Source organism: Scyliorhinus canicula, chromosome 2 (genome assembly GCF_902713615.1).
Source record: "Scyliorhinus canicula chromosome 2, sScyCan1.1, whole genome shotgun sequence".
In the NCBI taxonomy this organism is placed as follows: Eukaryota; Metazoa; Chordata; class Chondrichthyes; order Carcharhiniformes; family Scyliorhinidae; genus Scyliorhinus; species Scyliorhinus canicula.
In genome coordinates this window covers 1,594,489-1,615,338 of record NC_052147.1, presented here as the reverse complement: position 1 = coordinate 1,615,338, position 20,850 = coordinate 1,594,489, and positions in this window count along the sequence as shown.

The following is a 20,850-nucleotide window of genomic DNA, read 5'->3' as shown; positions in this document are numbered from 1 at the left end:
AGTGGCTGGCTGGAGCAGCATAGTGGCTGGCTGGAGCAGCATAGTGGCTGGCTGGGGCAGCATGGGGCTGGGGCAGCATAGTGGCTGGGGCAGCATAGTGGCTGGCTGGGGCAGCATAGTGGCTGGGGCAGCATGGTGGCTGGCTGGAGCAGCATAGTGGCTGGCTGGAGCAGCATGGTGGCTGGGGCAGCATAGTGGCTGGGGCAGCATAGTGGCTGGAGCAGCATAGTGGCTGGGGCAGCATAGTGGCTGGCTGGAGCAGCATAGTGGCTGGCTGGGGCAGCATGGTGGCTGGCTGGGGCAGCATAGTGGCTGGCTGGAGCAGCATAGTGGCTGGAGCAGCATAGTGGCTGGCTGGAGCAGCATAGTGGCTGGCTGGGGCAGCATGGTGGCTGGGGCAGCATAGTGGCTGGCTGGGGCAGCATGGTGGCTGGAGCAGCATTGTGGCTGGCTGGAGCAGCATAGTGGCTGGGCTGGGGCAGCATAGTGGCTGGCTGGGGCAGCATAGTGGCTGGCTGGGGCAGCATGGTGGCTGGGGCAGCATTGTGGCTGGGGCAGCATTGTGGCTGGGGCAGCATAGTGGCTGGGGCAGCATGGTGGCTGGAGCAGCATAGTGGCTGGAGCAGCATAGTGGCTGGAGCAGCATAGTGGCTGGGGCAGCTTAGTGGCTGGGGCAGCATAGTGGCTGGCTGGAGCAGCATAGTGGCTGGCTGGAGCAGCATAGTGGCTGGCTGGGGCAGCATAGTGGCTGGAGCAGCATAGTGGCTGGAGCAGCATGGTGGCTGGCTGGAGCAGCATAGTGGCTGGAGCAGCATAGTGGCTGGGGCAGCATAGTGGCTGGCTGGGGCAGCATAGTGGCTGGCTGGAGCAGCATAGTGGCTGGAGCAGCATAGTGGCTGGGGCAGCATAGTGGCTGGGGCAGCATAGTGGCTGGCTGGAGCAGCATAGTGGCTGGCTGGAGCAGCATAGTGGCTGGGGCAGCATAGTGGCTGGCTGGGGCAGCATAGTGGCTGGGGCAGCATAGTGGCTGGAGCAGCGGAGTGGCTGGCTGGAGCAGCATAGTGGCTGGCTGGGGCAGCATGGTGGCTGGCTGGAGCAGCATAGTGGCTGGGGAAGCATAGTGGCTGGAGCAGCATGGTGGCTGGCTGGGGCAGCATGGTGGCTGGCTGGAGCAGCATAGTGGCTGGAGCAGCATAGTGGCTGGCTGGGCAGCATGGTGGCTGGCTGGAGCAGCATAGTGGCTGGGGCAGCATAGTGGCTGGCTGGGGCAGCATAGTGGCTGGCTGGGGCAGCATAGTGGCTGGCTGGGGCAGCATAGTGGCTGGCTGGGGCAGCATAGTGGCTGGCTGGGGCAGCATAGTGGCTGGGGCAGCATAGTGGCTGGGGCAGCATAGTGGCTGGCTGGAGCAGCATAGTGGCTGGCTGGGGCAGCATAGTGGCTGGGGCAGCATAGTGGCTGGAGCAGCATAGTGGCTGGCTGGAGCAGCATAGTGGCTGGCTGGGGCAGCATAGTGGCTGGCTGGAGCAGCATAGTGGCAGGGGCAGCATAGTGGCTGGGGCAGCATAGTGGCTGGGGCAGCATAGTGGCTGGCTGGGGCAGCATAGTGGCTGGGGCAGCATAGTGGCTGGCTGGGGCAGCATGGTGGCTGGGGCAGCATAGTGGCTGGAGCAGCATAGTGGCTAGCTGGGGCAGCATAGTGGCTGGGGCAGCATAGTGGCTGGCTGGAGCAGCATAGTGGCTGGCTGGAGCAGCATAGTGGCTGGAGCAGCATAGTGGCTGGCTGGGGCAGCATAGTGGCTGGGGCAGCATAGTGGCTGGCTGGAGCAGCATAGTGGCTGGCTGGAGCAGCATAGTGGCTGGCTGGGGCAGCATGGTGGCTGGGGCAGCATAGTGGCTGGGGCAGCATGGTGGCTGGGGCAGCATGGTGGCTGGGGCAGCATAGTGGCTGGAGCAGCATAGTGGCTAGCTGGGGCAGCATAGTGGCTGGGGCAGCATAGTGGCTGGCTGGAGCAGCATAGTGGCTGGCTGGAGCAGCATAGTGGCTGGGGCAGCATAGTGGCTGGGGCAGCATAGTGGCTGGGGCAGCATAGTGGCTGGGGCAGCATAGTGGCTGGGGCAGCATGGTGGATGGCTGGAGCAGCATAGTGGCTGGGGCAGCATAGTGGCTGGGGCAGCATAGTGGCTGGTGCAGCGTAGTGGCTGGGGCAGCATAGTGGCTGGGGCAGCATGGTGGCTGGGGCAGCATAGTGGCTGGGGCAGCATAGTGGCTGGGGCAGCATAGTGGCTGGAGCAGCATAGTGGCTGGAGCAGCATAGTGGCTGGAGCAGCATAGTGGCTGGGGCAGCATGGTGGATGGCTGGAGCAGCATAGTGGCTGGAGCAGCATAGTGGATGGCTGGAGCAGCATAGTGGCTGGCTGGGGCAGCATAGTGGCTGGAGCAGCATAGTGGATGTCTGGAGCAGCATAGTGGCTGGCTGGGGCAGCATAGTGGATGGCTGGAGCAGCATAGTGGCTGGCTGGAGCAGCATAGTGGCTGGGGCAGCATAGTGGCTGGAGCAGCATAGTGGCTGGAGCAGCATAGTGGTTGGCTGGAGCAGCATAGTGGCTAGCTGGGGCAGCATGGTGGCTGGGGCAGCATAGTGGCTGGGGCAGCATAGTGGCTGGGGCAGCATAGTGGCTGGCTGGGGCAGCATGGTGGCTGGGGCAGCATGGTGGCTGGGGCAGCATAGTGGCTGGAGCAGCATAGTGGCTGGAGCAGCATAGTGGCTGGCTGGAGCAGCATGGTGGCTGGCTGGGGCAGCATAGTGGCTGGGGCAGCATAGTGGCTGGAGCAGCATAGTGGCTGGGGCAGCATAGTGGCTGGGGCAGCATAGTGGCTGGGGCAGCATAGTGGCTGGGGCAGCATAGTGGCTGGGGCAGCATAGTGGCTGGGGCAGCATAATGGCTGGAGCAGCATAGTGGCTGGAGCAGCATAGTGGCTGGCTGGGGCAGCATGGTGGCTGGCTGGGGCAGCATAGTAGCTGGAGCAGCATAGTGGCTGGGGCAGCATCGTGGCTGGGGCAGCATAGTGGCTGGGGCAGCATAGTGGCTGGGGCAGCATGCTGGCTGGGGCAGCATAGTGGCTGGGGCAGCATCGTGGCTGGGGCAGCATAGTGGCTGGCTGGAGCAGCATAGTGGCTGGGGCAGCATAGTGGCTGGGGCAGCATAGTGGCTGGGGCAGCATGGTGGCTGGGGCAGCATAGTGGCTGGGGCAGCATAGTGGCTGGAGCAGCATAGTGGCTGGGGCAGCATGGTGGCTGGGGCAGCATAGTGGCTGGCTGGGGCAGCATAGTGGCTGTAGCAGCATAGTGGCTGGGGCAGCATAGTGGCTGGGGCAGCATAGTGGCTGGCTGGAGCAGCATAGTGGCTGGGGCAGCATGGTGGCTGGGGCAGCATAGTGCCTGGGGCAGCATAGTGGCTCGGGCAGCATAGTGGCTGGCTGGAGCAGCATAGTGGCTGGGGCAGCATAGTGGCTGGGGCAGCATAGTGGCTGGGGCAGCATAGTGGCTGGGGCAGCATAGTGGCTGGCTGGGGCAGCATAGTGGCTGGGGCAGCATAGTGGCTGGGGCAGCATGGTGGCTGGCTGGGGCAGCATAGTGGCTGGGGCAGCATAGTGGCTGGGGCAGCATAGTGGCTGGCTGGGGCAGCATAGTGGCTGGCTGGGGCAGCATAGTGGCTGGGGCAGCATAGTGGCTGGGGCAGCATAGTGGCTGGCTGGAGCAGCATAGTGGCTACCTGGGGCAGCATAGTGGCTGGAGCAGCATAGTGGCTGGGGCAGCATAGTGGCTGGGGCAGCATGGTGGCTGGCTGGGGCAGCATAGTGGCTGGCTGGGGCAGCCTGGTGGCTGGGGCAGCATAGTGGCTGGGGCAGCATAGTGGCTGGCTGGGGCAGCATGGTGGCTGGCTGGGGCAGCATAGTGGCTGGGGCAGCATGGTGGCTGGCTGGGGCAGCATAGTGGCTGGGGCAGCCTGGTGGCTGGGGCAGGATAGTGGCTGGCTGGAGCAGCATAGTGGCTGGCTGGAGCAGCATAGTGGCTGGCTGGGGCAGCATAGTGGCTGGCTGGGGCAGCCTGGTGGCTGGGCGGCCGCGTGGCACAGGCCTGGGGGAGTCGCTGGTCGGGGGCCCATGATTGGGTCGCAGGGTCTGTGGGGAACGAGGTGAGGCTGCGGAAGGAGACCTCCATCGTGGTAGTAATTTCCGCAGTTGTTTCTAAGCCTTGGGCCCCCTTTTCCAGCAGTCGTTGGCGCACATAATTAGACCTGAGGCCCGCTACAAAAACATCGCGTACAGCAAGTTCCCTGTGTTCAGCCGCGGTAACCGCTTGATAGTTACAGTCATTTGATACATTATTGAGCTCTCTTAAAAATTTGGCGAGTGATTCTGTAGGCCACTGGCAGCGAGTCGGGAACACATGGCGTGCGTAAACTTCATTCATGGGCCGTACATACATCTTATCGAGTATCGCTAGCGCTGCAGTATATGAACCGGCCGAGTTTAGTTGCGTAGAGATTCTGTGGCTCACCCTCGCGTGCAGTAGACTTAACTTCTGTTCCTCTGTTGTTTCGGCTGTGCTCGCTTCTGCCAGGTAGGCCTTAAAACACCGCAGCCAGTGGGAGAAGATTTATTTTGCCTCTGCATCCTGTGGGTCGAGTTCCAGGCGTCCAGGCTTGAGGGCTGATTCCATGATCGATCCTGACTGTTCTTAAGTAGATTAAATTGATGGAACCATCAATTCACTAGACACGTGCTTTAAGGTATGAACAGTGGTTTTAATCTATTTATTACAGAGCCAGCCTGTTACCCGTTGAACTCTCGATGAACTGCAGGCTGACTCTGGACAAGGGTATTTATACAGCAGTCCAGGGGGAGGAGTCGTGGGCGGAGCCCCTAACGGACTATGTGTTTTTTTAAACAGGGGGTGAATGTGATGAACGGTATTTACCTTTAATACCTTGCCCCTTTAAGATGCTTGGAACCCTGGGGGACTCCGCCTCTGGACAAACTCCTGAGCATTCCCAGAGCTACTCCCCCTAATGGTCGGATAACACTACTGCGCTTACAATGGTATTGGTAAATACAGTGTGAATTACTACGTTACATTCACCACATGGACCTGGGGGGAAATCCAGGCAGAGGGGCTGAAGGGACCTCACACTTGTGTCAAAACAACTGCAATGTTTGACTAGCTGCACAATACCAGGTAACAGCACACGTGTACTGAGGCACTCTCAATTACGATGCGAGAGCGAGGTCGGTAATCAAAGGCTTTAATATACAGAGAACTGAACAGCATCCGAGAGAAGTGTGCTCGCCACATGGAGCCTTATCCTATATACTGTTTCCTGGGGGCGGAGTCCCCCAGGGTTCCAAGCATCTTAAAGGGGCAAGGTATTAAAGGTAAATACCGTTCATCACATTCACCCCCTGTTTAAAAAAACACACAGTCCGTTGGGGGTGAAGCGTTTTAAATTATCAGTTCAGTCTTTGTGGTGGTCTAATCGTCCGTGCTGACTTTCGCCGCTCTGGTGGTCGGTTCCGATGGTGGTCTATCCGGGAGAAGAACGCTACTGGTCTGCCCGCCTGGTTGAGGGTAGCAGCCAGGGTGACGTCTGATGAGTCGCTTTCTACTTGGAAGGGAATGGCTTTGTCCACCGCGTGCATGGCGGCCTTGATGATGTCGGCCTTGATACGGCTGAAAGCCGACTGGGCCTCATCCATCAGGGGAAAAACCGTGGTCTTAATGAGTGGCCGGGCTTTGTCCCCATATCTGGGGACCCACTGGGCGTAATAGGAGAAAAGCCCCAAGCACCGTTTGAGTGCCTTGAGGCTACGGGGGAGGGGGAGTTCCTTAAGGGGACGCCTGCGGTCGGGGTCCGGGCCTAGGACCCCGTTCTCCACGACGTAGCCGAGGATGGCGAGCCGGGTTGTGTGGAACACGCATTTCTCTTTGTTGTAGGTGAGGTTGAGGGCCCGGGCAGTCTGGAGGAACTTCCTCAGGTTTGCATCGTGGTCCTGCTGGTCATGGCCGCAGATGGTGACGTTGTCCAAGTACGGGAAGGTCGCCCGTAAGCTGTACTGGTCCACCATTTGATCCATCCCCCTCTGGAAAACGGAGACTCCGTTTGTAACAGCAAAGGGCACCCTGAGGAAGTGAAACAGCCGACCGGCTGCTTCAAAAGCCGTGTAGGGGCGGTCCTCTGGGCGGATAGGGAGTTGGTGGTAGGCCAATTTTAGGTCAACCGTGGAGAATACCCGATACTGGGCAATTTGGGTCACCATTTCAGTTATGCGGGGAAGTGGATACGCATCGAGTTGCGTAAAGCGGTTTATGGTCTGGCTATAATCCATTCATTGCTTTTCCCAGGAGCGGACTACCAATACCTGGGCCCTCCAAGGGCTGTTGCTGGCCTCTATGACCCCCTCTTTTAGTCGCCGCTGAACCTCTGACTTGATAAAAGTCATGTCTTGGGCATTGTACCGGCGACTCCTGGTGGCGATGGGCTTACAGTCGGGAGTGAGGTTCGCGAAGAGGCGGGGTGGCGCAACTTTGAGTGTCGCCAGGCTGCAGACTGTGAGTGGGGGCAGGGGTCCGCCGAACTTCAGTGTCAGGCTCCGGTGGCTGCACTGAAAGTCCAGACCGAGCAGCAGGGGGGGGCGCAGAGGAAAGATGTACAGTTTAAAATGGGAGTATTTAGCGGCTTGAATTGCGAGGTCAGCGACACAATACCCCGTGATTTGAACCAAATGGGACCCTGAGGCGAGGGCGATAGTTTGGGAGGCGGGATGGGTGCGCAGAGAGCAGCGCCTTACCGTGTCTGGATGGATAAAGCTCTCCGTGCTCCCAGAGTCGAATAGGCAGGGAGTGTCTTGGCCGTTGATTCGCACCCGCATCATCGAGTTTCGCTTGTGTTTCGGCCGTGATTGATCGAGTGTGATCGCTCCTAGGTTCGGGCCGTCAGAGTCGAACTCACAAAATGGCCGCCCGGAGTCACAAGATGGCCGCCGCCAAGATGGCCGCTCCCATGACTCGCACGAGGTCGATGACGCGTCAGAAGTGGGCGTGTCTGGCCGCAGTGCAGCCGCGTTGCGGGGTCTGTGAGGCCGGGAGTTTGATTTCTGGGCCTGGTGAGGGTTTTGTTTGCGGCCTTTGGGCCCAGCCACGCAGACTTTCGCGAAGTGCCCTTTCTTTCCGCAGTCGTTGCAGATCACGGATCGGGCCGGGCAACGCTGACGTGGGTGCTGGCCTTGCCCACAGAAATAGCATGGGGAGCCCCCGGAGTGAGTGGATCGACGCGTGGCGCAGGCCTGTAGCGTGGCCGAGTCTGGAGGGGATCGAGAGGGATTGGTAAGGTCCGCGGAGTACGTACGGAGGTTACGGTGGGCCGTTTCGAGAGAAGAGGCGAGCGTTACCGTGCCCTGGAGATCCTTCGCCCCGTCTTCCAGGAGCCACTGCCGGATGTACGAGGACCTGATACCGGACACAAGGGCGTCGCGAATATGTAAGTCCCTGTGTTCGTCAGCCGTCACTGCTTTGTGGTCGCAGTTCCTCGCGAGCGCGGTGAGTCTTTCCACGAACTTGTCCAGCGTTTCCCCGGAACGCTGGCTGCAGGTTGAGAGCAAATGTCTGGCGTGTACCTCGTTAGTAGGTTTTATGAAGCGTTTCTTCAATATTTCGATCGCCGCATCATAGGTCGTAGCGTTCTCGATCATGGCGGAGAGTCGGTGGCCCACCCGGCCATGTAGGAAGCGCAGCTTGCGAGCGCTGTCGACATCAGACGTTGAGGAGTCCAGATAGTCCTCGAAACACCGGAGCCAATATTAAAACATTTCCAGGGCTTCCAGCGACCTGGCGTCCAGGTTGAGTTTCTCCGGGTTTAGAGCGATGTCCATCTTGATGTGTCTGTAGATTAAATTGAGGCTCTCTCAATTACAACGCGAGAGCGAGGTCGGTAATCCAAAGGCTTTAATATACAGAGAACAGGACAGCATTCGAGAGAAGTGTGCTCACCACATGGAGCCTTATCTATATACTGTTTCCTGGGGGCGTAGCCAGAGGCGAAGTCCCCCAGGGTTCCAAGCATCTTAAAGGGGCAAGATATTAAAGGTAAATACCGTTCATCACATGTACCATGTCTGTGAGAGTGCGCTGACCACCACGGGCATCGCATGGAGTAGACAGCTCGACACAGTCACTTTACCACCTGCTGTGCTGCCAATGAGCCAACAGCATTGGTAACCCAGGCTCCTGGGTGGTCAAGTGGGTCAGAGACTCTCCTCTTGTTTCTGAGAACTAAGCTCAAGATCAATCCTGTAACAACAAAGACAGGAGCCGGGATTCTCCAAAATCCCAGACAAATGTTGACGCCGGCGTAAACATCGGAGTGTTTCACATGTTTCCACATTGTCCAAGTCTTTCATTGTCCATTATAAAGCATTGGATAAACTTTGCTTAGTTCCGTCATCTTGTCCCTGGCTAGTAATTTGGAGCCAATCTCAGCAAAGGTGACAATGAAACTGAAAGATTGTCGGTAAAAATGGATTGTTGCCCTTTAGAGAAGGAAGCTGCTGATGGCAAATCCGCAGCCAATGTGGTTGACTCTGAACTGCCCCTCCTGCAGCGGCTGAGAGAGACACTCTGAGGGGGTTTCATAGGACAAAGAACAATACAGCACAGGAACAATCCATCCCTCTCACTCACCCACTGTTCCATCTGAATGTGTGTCCATTCTTCACAAGGCCGGCAACAGGAACGGTGCAACACTGGAACCAATCTGACCCTAATACCAGCTCAGTCCAGCCAATCCAAATGCTGCTAACAAACAGGCTGCTGCCACCAATCTGGAAGTTCAAATCCATCTCTCGGGTTTTTACCTGACTGGGTACTAACTGGTGTCAGCGGATCACCCAACATCAGTTTGCCCATAAATGGGACAATCATTGGGCAGCAAGCTTCACACACAACACATTCTGGACTTCATCCACTGTTGACTTCATTCATGGGCTCCTGTGATGAAAGAAAGAATTATGGGATGGTTTCCATGCGGGAAACTGGCTGCCCACTCTCAGAGCAGATAAACAGCTGGTAGTATGATAGATTTGGCCTGGGTAGTGGGAGAGATTATCTCGCAAAATAATTCCAGAGGAACGGAGGAGAATGAACCAATTCTGTCTTTCAATTCATTTCAATAACTCCACCCGCCCTGGATCTGTTACACTTTCCCAAACACAAATCAATCAGTCTCAATCCTGAATGTTCACTTGACCCATTCACCCACCCACCAACACCCCAGCTCTTTGAGGAAGTGTTCCAGATTCCCACTGCTCTTTGAGTGAAGGTCCTCTTTATGAAGATCTGGGGGCTGGTGCAGAGCACTCCCACACACTTCGCAAGGAACAACCTGACAAAGTTATTTTCACCGTATCGTGCCTTACAGACAATGGGTGAGACTGTCCAGTCTTGCCGATGATGTGGCACCGCTGTCCTCTTCCTGATGGCAGGGCGGGGGATTCAGTGCGAAACCCCATTGACAGCAGATGCACCAGAAGATCCCGCTGCCTCCCATCGCCTCCTACCAGCAAGAAACACGCCACAAAGAGGCGGGAGAATCTCGCCCATCGTCCCAAACACCACCACCACCTTCCCTGGGAATCTCCTATCCCACTGACAGAACAGATCTGCCCGAGGTGCACAGTACAGGGGGAGATAATCGGGAGGGATTTGTCCTGGGAGTCCTCGACATAAACTCTGGACTTCATAGGATCATGTCAAACAAGGCAAGGAACCTCCTGCTGATTATTGCACCCACCCCACCCTCCCTCAGCTGATAAATCAGTGTCGCTCCATATTGAAACCAAGGAGGAAGCACTGAGGGTGGTTAGGGTCGAGAATGTACTCTGGCTGGGAGACTTTGCAGAATCACAGAATGGTTACAGTGGGGAAGGAGGCCATTTGGCGCATCGTGTCTGCACCGACTTTCTAAATGACTTAGTGGCGTTTCCCCTGACTTTCCCCTGTGGCCCTCCGCATTCTTTCCATTCAAATAATCATCTAACTCCCCCTGGGACGTCTCGATTGAACCTGCCTTCACCACACTCCCAGGCCGTGCAGTCCACACCCCAGCCACTCTCAGTGTGAAAATGTTTTCCTCACATCACATTTGCTTCTTTTACAAATCGCTTTAAATCCATTGTTACGACATTCTGGGCGAGTGCTCAGTAAGTTCCAGTCCCACAGATCCCAAAGTCCCAACATAAGTGAATGAATAAATAATTTGTGTATTTTCGTGAGATCATTAACCCTTGTCTGCTCAATGAGTTGGAGGAACCAGATTTATACGTAACACATTAACCAGCTAGTTATTTGTAACAAGAGTAAAAGATTAACAGACAACGGAAAGAATGAACAATGGTCTACTCATCGCTCAATTCCCAAAATCCCATCCCACCCTCCACCCAGACACACACAAGACAAAGATACAATTGCGGGGAGGGAAGGGATTCAAAATAACAGAGATTAACAGGTGGGAGAGATTTGAGGATCTTTACTGCTGAGGGTGATGTCTTTGTAAACGGTGATCCCTTCAGAATACCAAGTGTTGAACTGGCGGTTGATTTGGATCTTTGCGCTGGACCTCTCAGGCTGAACCCTCAGGCTGGGGTATCTCCTCTGGGGACAGACTCTAACTTGTGCTGGGCTGCGCCTTACCCATGGAAGATGCACTTCAGGTCTGCTGAGTTTCTGATATGTGGTCAGCTTCAGCAGACTCACCAACAGCTCGTCTCAGTTACACAGAATATCAGAGCAGCAGTTTTTGCGAGGCCTTTGATGGCTTGGTACCTTCAATGCGAGAGAAGTCCAGAAAGTTCCCCTTTCCCAGCTCTATCTTCAGGCTTTGAGTCCTCACTAACTGCTCTGAGTACCTGATGGGAGGTCCAGCTGAGATTTAGATAGAACATAGAACAGTACAGCACAGAACAGGCCCTTCAGCCCTCGATGTTGTGCCGAGCAATGATCACCCTACTTAAACCCACGTAACCCGTATACCCGTAACCCAACAATCTCCCCATTAACCTTACACTACGGGCAATTTAGCATGGCCAATCCACCTAACCCGCACATCTTTGGACTGTGGGAGGAAACCGGAGCACCCGGAGGAAACCCACGCACACACGGGGAGGACGTGCAGACTCCACACAGACAGTGACCCAGCCGGGAATCGAACCTGGGACCCTGGAGCTGTGAAGCATTGATGCTAACCACCATGCTACCGTGAGGCCCCTGAGAATTCCTCTCATCTGTGAGAGAGACTCAAAACGGATTCGGCTTAGCTCTGCAGCTCCAACGCAAAACTGAAATAAAAACACAGAGTCACCAGCAAGACATTCTAGAATACTCCGGACCAATCCGCATAGAGAATCCACTTGGCCACGGCAAAGTAGCCGATTGGCTGTCAGCCAACTCCATCAAATGGACATCATGGATTGTGCCACAGAGCATAAAGGGGAAGTCCTGGGCAACTTCATTAAACCAGGGGTGTTTCAGTTTGCCTAAAGCCTGTAACTTAAGCAAGAAAAATCCCAATGTTACAGCAGCTAGCAAGAAGACTGTAGATTAAATGTAGTCAGCAGATCAGAAATTAAAAAAGAAACAGGGAATGGACAAAGGTTACTGGCAGGATCCTTACACTGTGCCCTCTTGTTCTTGACCCTTTTACAAGCGGGAACAGTTTCTCCCTGTCGACTCTGTCCAGCCCCCTGATCATTTTCAACATCTTTATCAAATCTCCTCTTAGCCCCTTCTCTCCGAGGAGAACAGTCCCAAACTCTCCAATCTATCTTCATAACTGAAGTTTCTCATCCCTAGAACCATTCCTGTAAATGTCTTCCTCACTCTCTCCAATGTGTTCACACCCTTCCAATAGTGTTGTTATGGTACCCAGACCAAACCCCAATTTATTTTATTTTTAAAAATATTTTTATTAGGGTATTTGAAAGTTTAATAATAATAACAGCGACATAAACATGGTACAACAAACATTTCCACCCCCGTCACAATCTTCACACCCCAGAACCATAAAACAACAAACCGGCCCTCTACCCCCCCCCCCCCCCTTTTGAGTTCTGCATCTGCTGACATTTTAATTCTCCCTGAGGAAGTTGACGAATGGCTGCCCCCTCCGGGTGAACCCGACCATTGACCCTCTTAAGATGAACTTTATTTTCTCGAGGCTGAGAAACCGCAGCCATGTCACTAACCCAGGTCTCTACACTCGGGAGCTTCGAGTCCCTCCACATTAACAAGATTCGTCTCCGGCCTACCAGGGAGGCAAAAGCCAGGACGTCGGCCTCTTTCGCCCCCTGAACCCCCGGCTCTCCCGACACTCCAAAGATCGCTCCCTCCGGACTCGACACTACCTGTGTTTATAACACCGTAGACATTGCCTGAGCAAAACCCTCTAGGCTTCGGGCATTGCCCAAAACGTGTGGCCATGATTTGCTGGGCTTCCCGTGCACCTCACACACCTGTCCTCTACCCCGAAAAACCTGCTCATCCGGGTCACTGTCCTGTATGCCTGGTGGGCTACCTTAAATAGTATCAGGCCGAGCCTGGAACATGATGAGGAGATATTAACCCTGCTTAGGGCATCCGTCCATAGACCCGCCTCTATTTCTCCTCCTAGCTCATCCTCCCACTTGTCCAATAGCTCCTCCACCAGAGTTTCCTCCGCCATCCGAAAGCTCCTGGTAAATATCCGATACCTTCCCCTCTCCCACCCAGGTACTGGAAGCTACTCCATCCTGTATCCCCCATGGCGGCAGCAGCGGAAAGGCCGGCACCTGTTTTCTCAGGAAATCTCGCACCCGCAAATACCTAAACCCATTCCCTGCTGGCAATTCAAATTTATCCTCCAAAGCTTTCAAGCTGGGGAAGCTCCCATCTATAAATAGATTCCCCATCCTTCTAATTCCTGCCCTTTGCCAACTCCGGAACCCACCATCCAGCCTACCCGGTACAAACCGATGGTTATTATAAATTGGGCTCCAAATCGATGCTCCCTCCACTCTCTTATATCTCCTTCCCTGCCCCCAGATCCTCAGAGCCGCCACCACCACCGGACTTGTGGAGTATCGGGCCGGCGAGAACGGCAGAGGTGCCGTTACCAATGCTCCCAAACTGGTGTCTTTACATGACGCCGCCTCCATCCACTCCCACACTGACCCCTCCCCCTTCCTAACCATAGCTAAATTTGCCGCCCAATAGTAATTGCAGAAGCTCGGCAGCGCCAACCCACCCTCCCCCCGACTGCGCTCCAGCAACACTTTCTTCCCTCACGGGGGTTTACCCGCCCTCACAAAGCCCAAAATAATCTTATTCACCGGCTTGAAAAAGGCCTTTGGGATGAAGATGGGGAGGCACTGAAGGACAAACAGAAATCTGGGGAGGACCGTCATTTTCACGGTCTGTACCCTCCCCGCCAGTGATAGCGGGAGCATGTCCCATCTCTTAAAGTCCCCTTCCATTTGTTCTACCAACCAGGATAGGTTTAACTTGTGCAGTGCCTCCCATTCCCGGGCCACCTGGATTCCCAGATATCCGAAAGCTCGTCCCTATCATTCTAAGCGGCAGTTCTCCCAGTCTCTTCTCCGGTCCTCTTGCCTGGATCGCAAACATCTCGCTTTTCCCCATGTTCAATTTATACCCCGAAAAATTGCCAAATTCCCCCAAGATTCGCATTACTTCCCCCATCCCCTCCAACGGGTCCGAATGTACAAGAGCAGGTCATCTGCGTAAAGCAAGACCCCGTGCTTCACCGCCCCCCTCCCCCCGCCCCGAACCAGCCCTTTCCAGTTCCTAGAGGTTCTTAACACTATGGCCAATGGCTCTATGGCCATAGCAAACAGTAACGGGGAGAGGGGGCACCCTTACCTCGTCCCTCGGTGTAGTTCAAAATACCCCGGCCTCAGCTGGTTCGCACACACACTCACTACTGGTGCCTGATAGAGCAACCGCACCCAGTCAATAAACCCATCACCAAATCCAAACCTTCCCAGAGCCTCCCACAGGTAATTTCACTCCAGCCGATCAAAAGCCTTCTCCGCATCCATCGCTCCCACCACCTCCGCCTCCTCTCCTTCTGAGGGCATCATCATAACATTTAGAAGCCTTCGAACATTGGCCTCGAGTTGCCTGCCCTTAACAAATCCCGTCTGGTCTTCCCCTAACACCCCCCGGGACACAGTCCTCTCTCCTTGTGGCCGGTACCTTAGCCAGCAGTTTGGCATCCACATTCTGTAGAGAAATTGGCCTGTGTGACCCGCATTGCTCCGGATCATTCTCCTGTTTCAGGATCAATGAAATCGAGGCCTGCGACATTGTTGGGGGAAGGACTCCCTTCTCTCTTGCTTCATTAAATGTCCTCTCCAGCAGGGGGCTCAATATCTCTGAAAACTTCATATAGAATTCCACCGGGTAGCCGTCCGGCCCTGGGGCCTTGCCCGACTGCATGCCCTCCAGCTCCTTGATTATTACCTCAATCTCAATTAGGGCTCCCAGCCCTTCCACCAGATCCTCAGGAACCTCAACTGATCCAGAAACTGCCTCTTCCACTCCACCCCAGCCGGGGGTTCATAGATTTTACAGTGCAGAAGGAGGCCATTCAGCCCATTGAGTCTGCACCAGCTCTTGGAAAGAGCACCCTACCCAACGTTAACACCTCCACCCTATCCCCATAACCCAGTAACCCCACCCAACACTAAGGGCAATTTTGGACACTAAGGGCAATTTATCATGGCCAATCCACCCTAACCTGCACATCTTTGGACTGTGGGAGGAAACCGGAGCACCCGGAGGAAACCCACGCACACACAGGGAGGATGTGTAGACTCCGCACAGACAGTGGCCCAAGCCGGAACTGAACCTGGGACCCTGGAGCTGTGAAGCAATTGTGCTATCCACAATGCTACCGTGCTGCGCTATAATAATAACTTTTTTTATTGTCACAAGTCAGGCTGACATTAACACTGCAATGAAGTTACTGTGAAAAGCCCCTAGTCGCCACATTCCGGCACCTGTTCGGGTACACAGAGGGAGAATTCAGAATTTGCAGCTGGTACGGGAATTGAACCCGCGCTGCTGGCCTTGTTCTACATTACAAACCAGCTGTCTAGCTCACTGAGCTAAACCTGCCCTGACTCATATAATTTACTATAAAAGTCCTTAAACGCCTTGTTTCCCCCCCCGCTGGGTCCAGGACAGTATTGCCGTCTCCACTCTTTACTTTACCGATCTCCCTGGCCGCCTCTCTTTTCCTGAGCTGCTGCGCCAACATTCTGCCTGCCTTTTCCCCGTACTCATAGATTGCCCCCCCCTTGCCTTCCTCAACTGTTCCACTGCTTTCCCTGTGTTCAACAGCCCAAACTCCACCTGTAACCTCCGCCGCTCCCTCAGTAGCCCCGCGTCCGGGGCCTCCGAGTATCCCCTGTCCACCTGGAGTATCTCCTCCACTAACCTACCCCTCCCAGCCCATTCCACCTTTTCTCTGTGGGCCCATATCGAGATTAATTCCCCTCTGACCGCTGCCTTCAAAGCTTCCCAGACCGTCGCTGCGGAGACCTCCCCCCGTATGATTTGTTTCCAGGTAGTTCTGGATGGACTTGTTAACCCGCCCACAGATCGCCTCGTCCGCTAACAACCCCACATCCAGTCTCCACAGCGGGCATTGCCCTCTCTCCACACTAACCCAGTAGATCCACCCAGTGCGGGGCATGATCCGACACTGCGATTGCCGAGTACTCAGTACCCACCACCTTTGGTATTAACGCCCTGCTCAGAACAAAAAAGTCAATGCGAGAGTATACCTTGTGGACATGTGAATAAAACGAAAACTCCTTTGTCCTCGGCCGTGCAAACCACCATGGGTCTACTCCCCCCATCTGTTCCATAAAACCCTTCAATTCCTTTGCCACAGCCGCCTCCTCCCTGTCCTGGATTTTGACCGGTCCAATTCCGGATCAATGACTGTGTTGAAGTCCCCTCCCATGATCAGGTTATGTGACTCTAAGTCTGGGATCTTACCTAAAACCCGCCTCATAAATTCCACATCGTCCCAATTCGGAGCATGTATGTGTACCACTCGCACCCCCTCCAGCTTCCCACTCACCATTATGTACCTACCCCCCTTGTCTGACATGATTCTAAGACCCCAATTTATATTAGGAAACCTACTGTGACCCCAACAATTCAACAATTATTCAATTTGTAAATGTGAGGAAAGGATACTTTATGCCCCCCAGGAGGGATTTGACTGACTACTAGGGATCATTGATATTGAAACAAACATTATTATTAACACAGGATTAACCCCATTAACATCCAAGAGAAACAGTTTTTCTATTAGCAGTTCAACATTCTTAAAAATATAAAGAAAGTTATTTGAGCTGACTTTCCATATACTTCTAAACTTTCAATCAAGTAAAATCCACACACAGGTCAAATGCTACTTATTAATAAAGTTAGCACTCAGTGGCTGACAGATTTATTCACAATGTCCTTGGCAGAGAAGCTTCAGAAGGCACAAGCTGGGAGTGTGATGGAATACTCTCCACTTGGAATGTATCTCCAATAACAGCCAAGAAGCTCGACACCATCCAGGATAAAACAGTCCACTTAATTGGCACTCCATCCGCCATGTTAAACAGTCACTCCCTCCATCACTAATGCACAGTGGCAGCTGTGTGTGCCACCTCCAAGATTGACTGCAGTAACTCACCAAGGTTCCTGAGACAGCACCTTCCAAACCCACGGCCGCTACCATCTAGAAGGACAAGAGCAGCAGATACTTGGGAACCCCACCACCTGGAGGTTCCCCTCCGAGTCACTCACCACCCTGACTTGGAAATATATCGCTGTTCGTTCACTGTCGCTGGGGCAAACATCCTGGAATTCCCTCCCTAACAGCACAGTGGGTGTACCTACAACCGAAGGACTGCAGCGGTTCAAGAAGGCAACTCACAACCACCTTTCCTGGGGCCACTAAGGATGGGTAATAAATGCTGGCCCAAACGGTGACACCCACAGCCCACTGGATGGTGAAAATTCTTCAATACCTCAACGAAACTCCCCTTGATTTCTCTTGAGGAAATTTAAGCCACATTTATGCACCCAGTCCCCATAATTTAGTTTATTAGTACTAGTATCATCCTGGTGAATCTGCCCTGCATTCCCTCCAAGACCAATTTATCCTTCCCAAGGTGCAGTGCCCAGATTGGAGTCAGTTACCCCAGATGGGGTCTAAGCAGAACTTCAAATAACCTGTTGTGTGACTTCAAGGGCCCTTGAGATCAGGGTCAACTAGCGTTAACTGATTTCTGATTTGTGATCTCTAAATCCATCTCCTCGTCACGGTTCCTATCTCTTCACTGTTTGGAAAATATTCAGATCGATCATTGGGAGGCCCACATTGTCCCCACATTGTCCCCACATTGTCCCCACATTGTCCCCACATTGCCCCCACATTGTCCCACATTGTCCCCACATTGTCCCCACATTGTCCCCACATTGTCCCCACATTGCCCCCACATTGTCCCACATTGTCCCCACATTGTCCCACATTGTCCCCACATTGTCCCCACATTGTCCCACACTGTCCCACATTGTCCCCACATTGTCCCCACATTGTCCCCACATTGTCCCCACATTGTCCCCACTCCCCACATTGTCCCACATTGTCCCCACATTGTCCCACATTGTCCCCACATTGTCCCCACATTGTCCCACATTGTCCCCACATTGTCCCCACATTGTCCCACATTGTCCCCACATTGTCCCACATTGTCCCCACATTGTCCCCACATTGTCCCACATTGTCCCCACATTGTCCCACATTGTCCCACATTGTCCCCACATTGTCCCCACATTGTCCCACATTGTCCCCACATTGTCCCACATTGTCCCCACATTGTCCCCACATTGTCCCGCATTGTCCCCACATTGTCCCCGCATTGTCCCCACATTGTCCCCACATTGTCCCCACATTGTCCCCACATTGTCCCCACATTGTCCCCACATTGTCCCCACATTGTCCCCACATTGTCCCCACTCCCCACATTGTCCCCACATTGTCCCCACATTGTCCCCACATTGTCCCCACATTGTCCCCACATTGTCCCGCATTGTCCCCACATTGTCCCCGCATTGTCCCCACATTGTCCCCACATTGTCCCCACATTGTCCCCACATTGTCCCCGCATTGTCCCACATTGTCCCACATTGTCCCACATTGTCCCCACATTGTCCCCACATTGTCCCCACATTGTCCCCACATTGTCCCCACATTGTCCCCACATTGTCCCCGCATTGTCCCACATTGTCCCACATTGTCCCACATTGTCCCCACATTGTCCCCGCATTGTCCCACATTGTCCCACATTGTCCCACATTGTCCCCACTCCCCACATTGTCCCCACATTGTCCCCACATTGTCCCACATTGTCCCCACATTGTCCCCACATTGTCCCCACATTGTCCCCACATTGTCCCCACATTGTCCCCACATTGTCCCACATTGTCTCCACATTGTCCCACATTGTCCCACATTGTCTCCACATTGTCCCCACTCCCCACATTGTCCCCACATTGTCCCACATTGTCCCCACATTGTCCCCACATTGTCCCCACTCCCCACATTGTCCCACATTGTCTCCACATTGGCCCCGCATTGTCCCCACATTGTCCCCACATTGTCTCCACATTGTCCCCACTCCCCGCATTGTCCCCACATTGTCCCCACATTGTCCCCACATTGTCCCCACATTGTCCCCACATTGTCCCCACTCCCCACATTGTCCCCACATTGTCCCCACATTGTCCCCACTCCCCACATTGTCCCCACATTGTCCCCACATTGTCCCCACATTGTCCCCACATTGTCCCCACTCCCCACATTGTCCTCACATTGTCCCCACATTGTCCCCACATTGTCCCCACATTGTCCCCACATTGTCCCCACATTGTCCCCACTCCCCACATTGTCCCCACATTGTCCCCACATTGGCCCCGCATTGTCCCCACATTGGCCCCGCATTGTCCCCACATTGTCCCCACATTGTCCCCACATTGTCTCCACATTGTCCCCACATTGGCCCCGCATTGTCCCCACATTGTCCCCACATTGTCCCCACATTGTCCCCACATTGTCCCCACATTGTCCCCACATTGTCCCCACATTGTCCCCACATTGTCCCACATTGTCCCACATTGTCCCGCATTGTCCCCACATTGTCCCCACATTGTCCCCACATTGTCCCCACATTGTCCCCACATTGTCCCCACATTGTCCCCACTCCCCACATTGTCCCCACATTGTCCCCACATTGGCCCCGCATTGTCCCCACATTGGCCCCGCATTGTCCCCACATTGTCCCCACATTGTCCCCACATTGTCTCCACATTGTCCCCACATTGGCCCCGCATTGTCCCCACATTGTCCCCACATTGTCCCCACATTGTCCCCACATTGTCCCCACATTGTCCCCACATTGTCCCCACATTGTCCCCACATTGTCCCACATTGTCCCACATTGTCCCGCATTGTCCCGCATTGTCCCCACATTGTCCCCACATTGTCCCCACATTGTCCCGCATTGTCCCCACATTGTCCCCACATTGTCCCGCATTGTCCCCACATTGTCCCCACATTGTCCCCACATTGTCCCCACATTGGCCCCGCATTGTCCCCACATTGTCCCCACATTGGCCCCACATTGGCCCCACATTGGCCCCGCATTGTCCCCACATTGTCCCACATTGTCCCCACATTGTCCCCACACTGTCCCCACATTGTCCCCACATTGTCCCACATTGTCCCCACATTGTCCCCACATTGTCCCCACATTGTCCCCACATTGTCCCCACATTGTCTCCACATTGTCCCACATTGTCCCACACTGTCCCACATTGTCCCACACTGTCCCCACATTGTCCCCACATTGTCCCACACTGTCCCCACATTGTCCCCACATTGTCCCCACATTGTCCCCACACTGTCCCCACATTGTCCCCACATTGTCCCCACATTGTCCCACATTGTCCCCACATTGTCCCACATTGTCCCCACATTGTCCCCACATTGTCCCCACTCCCCACATTGTCCCACATTGTCCCACATTGTCCCCACATTGTCCCCACATTGTCCCCACTCCCCACATTGTCTCCACATTGTCCCCACATTGTCCCCACATTGTCCCCACATTGTCCCACATTGTCTCCACATTGTCCCCACATTGTCCCCACATTGTCCCACATTGTCTCCACATTGTTCCCACATTGTCCCCGCATTGTCCCCACATTGTCCCACATTGTCCCCACATTGTCCCCACATTGTCCCCACATTGTCCCCACATTGTCCCCACATTGTCCCCGCATTGTCCCCACATTGTCCCCACATTGCCCCCACATTGTCCCACATTGTCCCCATATTGCCCCCACATTGTCCCCACATTGTCTCCACATTGTCCCCACATTGTCCCACATTGTCTCCACATTGTCCCCACATTGTCCCCACATTGTCCCACATTGTCCCACATTGTCCCCACATTGTCCCCACATTGTCTCCACATTGTCCCCACATTGTCCCCACATTGTCCCACATTGTCCCCACATTGTCCCACATTGTCCCACATTGTCCCCACATTGTCTCCACATTGTCCCCACATTGTCCCCACATTGTCCCCACATTGTCCCCACATTGTCCCCACATTGTCCCCGCATTGTCCCACATTGTCTCCACATTGTCCCCACATTGTCCCCACA